This window comes from Aedes albopictus, chromosome 2 (genome assembly GCF_035046485.1).
Source record: "Aedes albopictus strain Foshan chromosome 2, AalbF5, whole genome shotgun sequence".
Lineage (NCBI taxonomy): Eukaryota > Metazoa > Arthropoda > Insecta > Diptera > Culicidae > Aedes > Aedes albopictus.
This window is the reverse complement of record NC_085137.1, coordinates 440,074,113-440,079,208: the sequence shown is the minus strand read 5'-3', so window position 1 is coordinate 440,079,208 and position 5,096 is coordinate 440,074,113. Positions and strand designations below refer to the sequence as shown.

Below are 5,096 nucleotides of genomic sequence, written 5' to 3'. Positions count from 1 at the left end.
CTACGCAAGGTTCGCTCCTGTTTGCTACGCGATTCACCGATCATGTTCACGTCACGGATCTGCAGTTCATGGTCAAGTTCGTCATCGGCCAGATGGGCGGCGTTCATCGCATAGTACTGCGACTGCAGTGTTGCCAACTCCATCGCTACGTTTCAGCAAAAATTTGAAATTTGAAAATTTAAAAAGAACTACCTAGATTTGCAAAAAGCGGTCTTGCACGCTGAAAAAAAATTGAAAATCCTAAATTTAAAAATCCTAAAATTGAAAAAAAAAACCTAAAAACTGTTAAATTTGAAAATCCTAGTTTACGAATCCGCAAATAAAATACGATTTTGCTCTTGCGTTTTCAGTTCCACCTACCGAATCACACCACACGATTTAACACTGTGCTCCTTCCAATTCAATTCAACTCTCATTCACTTTTTAAACAATCGTTCTTTGTTACTGATGAATGGACAATCAGAACCCCTCGGTTTCAAAATGAAATAATTCCACGTTCTGTGTCAGATAAAAGGAGTAAAGCCCAAAATGGCAACCGTCCTGTGAAGGCCTGGATGTTTTCCCAGAGACCTCCGTCGAAACCAGTTATCAAAATGCAAATTTCCAAGCTGAGCCTGCAACAAACTGAGGGTAAGTCAATTTTATGCTGGGCGCCAAAGTGTAAGTATCGGGTCAGCCAATCGGGAGCGTCTTAGAGACTCCCCGACTCAACTGCCTCAGGGTCGGCACGCCTACCCCTAATTTACCGCGGGACAGGGAAATTTCGCACTAGACCCAGGAAAACCACAAGCACTTCACTTTTCAAAAAACTCCCACTTTATTCTATCTTTCTTAACTTTTATTCTGACACAAGTTTGGCCTACTCCTTAACCTTCACTTCTTCCCACTTTCTTACACGCTAATCTGACCTTTTCTTCGTCGGGGCCCCTCTGCTCCTCACCAACCACCTGACCACACTTTCCTCGCAGCTTGGTAATGGCCGCCGATGTCCTCCTCTCGTTCTCCACGACTTCGGCCACGTCTGGCCAGTTTCTGCTTCCGCGATGGCTCTAGGGGTTCTCGCTGCAGCTTCCAGGGACCTTCCTACGGGTCCTAGGATACCGATATTGTCGGATCGGTCTTCGGCCAACAACGATGCCGGAATTCGCCCGAAATGGGGGCACTAGGACAGCGTAGGGGTGGTAATAGAAATGTGGTGGTTTCTATACCAAAACGGCGGCCATTACCAAGCTGCGAGGAAAGTGTGGTCAGGTGGTTGGTGAGGAGCAGAGGGGCCCCGACGAAGAAAAGGTCAGATTAGCGTGTAAGAAAGTGGGAAGAAGTGAAGGTTAAGGAGTAGGCCAAACTTGTGTCAGAATAAAAGTTAAGAAAGATAGAATAAAGTGGGAGTTTTTTGAAAAGTGAAGTGCTTGTGGTTTTCCTGGGTCTAGTGCGAAATTTCCCTGTCCCGCGGTAAATTAGGGGTAGGCGTGCCGACCCTGAGGCAGTTGAGTCGGGGAGTCTCTAAGACGCTCCCGATTGGCTGACCCGATACTTACACTTTGATACCAAAACGGCGGGGTCCTGATGTCCAATTTCCGCTCACTTCTTTCTCTTCTTCCTCTCGTATTTCCACTCTTTCCACTATAGCTTTCGTGTAACTAAATTAGCTCACAATTTTTAACTTTTCCTCGAACTAGTCTCTTCAACTGTGTTTAGGCAAGTGAGCGAGTGGAATTTCAGTCTCTGCCTTCGGGGTTCTTGACCTGAGGCATCGGTCATTGCCCTTTCATTCGGGGTTCTTGCAATGGCCCCAAATTCGCCCTCCTTATGGCCGCCTGAATGATACCCTTCAAGACATCTGGTGGTGGGTTTCTGAAGTCCTTCGGTGGTAGCCAGGAGATAGGTGGTGGTAGTCAGGGTGGTTTCGCCTACTAACGCCCTACTTCTATGTCAGGTGGGTCTGCTAGGGAAAAACCTGCACTAGAGCAAAGTCTACCTGTCCTATATCCTTTTTCGCATAATTAAACACAAAATCACTTCGACACAACCAATTAACAAACCAAACACTTACACAATGAACCTGTGGGAACCTTCGGCATACTACTAGGCACTCCAAGTAGCAGTGATGATAAAGATGGATCGAATAAACACTGGCTAGCAGAACCTGAAGTCGTCGGTGTGGAACTGTTGAGTACGGGTGCAAGGGATGCTGGCACCTGTGGCCCCGCGCTCGCTGGTGTGACTGACAGATTTTCCATCTCGCCGATCATCCTTCCCAGCCAGCCTCCGACATTGTCGACCCCGCCGGCCGCGGCGGACTGCTCGTTGAAGCTGTTCGATGCCACCCCAGAGATGACATTTTGCAACGCGTTATTTGTGAGCTGTCCCAGCAGTGCCTTCTTTCTCTCCAGTTCCTTCCTATGACTCTCTTCCAATTGTTGCTCCAGGAATGCTCGATGGTCTTGAACCCATTGGAGGCTTGCTCGCGCCTGTTCCGTAAGCAGAGGTAATCCATAGTTAGTCGTAGTAGCTGTAGTCGTCGTTGCAGGTACCCATCCGGAGGGCCCAGCGACGGCGGACGGCGCCAATCCAGGCGGTACAGTCGACGATACAGTTGAGAATGCCGCCGACGTGGCCTGCGGTAGTCCAGCGTTTGTCACATGTGATACCACGGAGGAAGTTGGAGCAACGGCCGACGGTGGTTCGGTGGTCCTAGGTGATGGAACGTTGATGCCAGTAGCTGGAAATACAGGATCACTTCCGAACAGCTCGCCGATCCGCGTAGACGATGGCAAAGCCGAACAACGTGCGCACATCCAGCTCTCGTTGGCTACCGCAGACGTCACTCCCACGCACTGATAGTGATACCACTCCTGGTACACCGCGCAAAAGACCATATCGTCCACATTGTTCGACCTCCGGCAAAGTTTGCAGTCGAACCGATCCGTTTCGGGCATCCTTACTCCTGGTGATCGAAGCAGTTTCTTAAAGCTTCTGTTGGGTAGATGTTTCGGAGGTCTCAAGAGAATCGCACTATGTTATTCGGTGCCGAATTCTTTAAGCTGGAAATGCTTTTATTAGTTATTGGGAGATATAAACTATGTGGTTCGTTACTTACAAACTGGTCTCCTTTGTATTTTGACCCCAACAGATTGGTTTCAGCGTTCAAACTATTCTTCCCAGGGATACGGGATCTCTATTAAGTAGCAGAACTAAGTTAACTTGATTTAGAGCACAAATTGATGAACCTACTTACTACCAACAAACAGTGGTGATTTGCGACCGTAGATTCACAGATTATCCGAGAGGTACGAATTGTGTTAACCTATATTATAACAATTCATTTATGGTTTAGGAGTTTTAACGCATATAGTGATTGTTTAGCAAACTTACAATGGTAGGAACTGAATTCTATCTAATTTAGTTTCGAAAGGTACAAAGAAGGGTTGATAATTCAATATTAATTCACGGAGTAGATTCTTCTCGAACGATTACTAGTTCACATGACTTGCTAAATACTTGACTCTCTCGCCGTAGTGACATTTATCCTGACATTCGATACGCATCGGATCTTGCGCATGGATTGTGTCAGTCGGTGCGCATAGAGTCGGATTGGGGGGTATCGTAGATCGATTCTCCGTTTAAATTTTCAGTGCTGCCAGCGTTGGCAACAGGCACGAAGCATGGACCCTACGTGCAGATGACCAACGCGCCCTTGGAGTTTTCGAACGGAAGGTGTTGCGTACCATCTACGGCGGAGTGCAGATGGAAGACGGGACTTGGAGAAGGCGAATGAACCACGAGCTGCATTAACTGCTGAGAGAACCAACTATCGTCCATACCGCGAAAATCGGGAGGCTACGGTGGACGGGTCACGTCATCGGGATGTCGGATAGCAATCCGACTAAAACGGTTCTGGAGAGTCATCCGACCGGTAAAGAAGACGTGGAGCGCAGCGAGCTAGGTGGATGGACCAAGTGGAGGACGATCTGCGGACCCTACGCAGATTGCGGAACTGGAGACAAGCAGCCATGGACCGAGTGGAATGGAGGCGGCTACTATGTACATCAGAGGCCACCCCGGTCTTAGCCTGATCGGTAAGGTATGGTAAGGTAAGTGAATTCAGGCATAGATAATTAATACATAGATTTCCCACTTGCCCATCAGTGCTTGTATTGAGGCGGCAACAACGATGACTGTGCCATCTATTAGTCGACGGGTGAACTGAATGTCATACAGTTGAAATGGAGTGCACATTTTTCATCTTAGTCACCCTGCGCACTAGCCTGCGCTGAGCATTTGTGGCGGGCGCATTTATGATTGTTATGGGTAACCTTGGGTAACCAGCGCACAATGATTGTTTTTTTTTATTTATTGTTGACATCCTATTGGATGACATGATCTGGAAATTTTGGCTTCCGGTTTCAGGGAGTTCGGCGCGGAGACATTTAAGGATCGTGAAAACCTATCAAATTGATTCAAGGATAATAATGGCTGACGACTTACAATATCCGATCAATGGGATTGGTGGTGGTGGTTCGGATGGTGTGGCGATGACGTACAGCCGCAAAATAGAGCAAACCGACCGAAGCGCTGAGGTGCTTGCTTCTGATTCTGCCACCTGCCATCTGTAACAAGACTAGATGGTACGAGGAGTCACGGCCGCAAGATAGGTGCTCGATTGTTGGACAAGCGCGGCAACAGAAACGACAGTAGTGATACCGATCGGTGTGCCGCCGACCCACGCAGGGCCGGGAAATAATAGGCGTTTGGGCGTTAAAGCTTAGATAATTAAAACAATTAATTATCTATGATAAGAGGATAACATGAAAAAAGTGACGCATTCCGGGACGCATTTAAACGCGTTCAAGTTTAAACTCGGCACGCTGCGATCAGAAATATTTGAAAATTCTTCAGTTGGAAGTTGGAACGCGAGCGAGCTCTAAACTGAACGCAGATACATAAATAATTAGGTACATTCACAAGATGCGTGCATGATACCCTGGTATCCTCAAAACTGAAATGGTTATATATCCGCCATTTTTTCAAAGATTTGAATAATCTTGGGTTTCCATTCAGAAACTTATCTTTTATTGGAAGCATATCCGAGTGAA

At 47.3% G+C, this 5,096-nt stretch overlaps 1 long non-coding RNA gene across 1 annotated transcript; it reads right to left on the bottom strand.

Annotated features, from left to right (window-relative positions):
* Nucleotides 1–2,645: 2,645 nt before the first annotated feature.
* Nucleotides 2,646–3,649, bottom strand: LOC134287384 (uncharacterized). The gene is made up of 3 exons (XR_009997266.1): nucleotides 3,376–3,649; nucleotides 3,239–3,307; nucleotides 2,646–3,178 (listed from the first exon to the last, which is right to left on the bottom strand). It is a non-coding gene; the product is annotated as an uncharacterized LOC134287384 (long non-coding RNA).
* Between the last annotated feature and the right edge of the window lie 1,447 nt (nucleotides 3,650–5,096).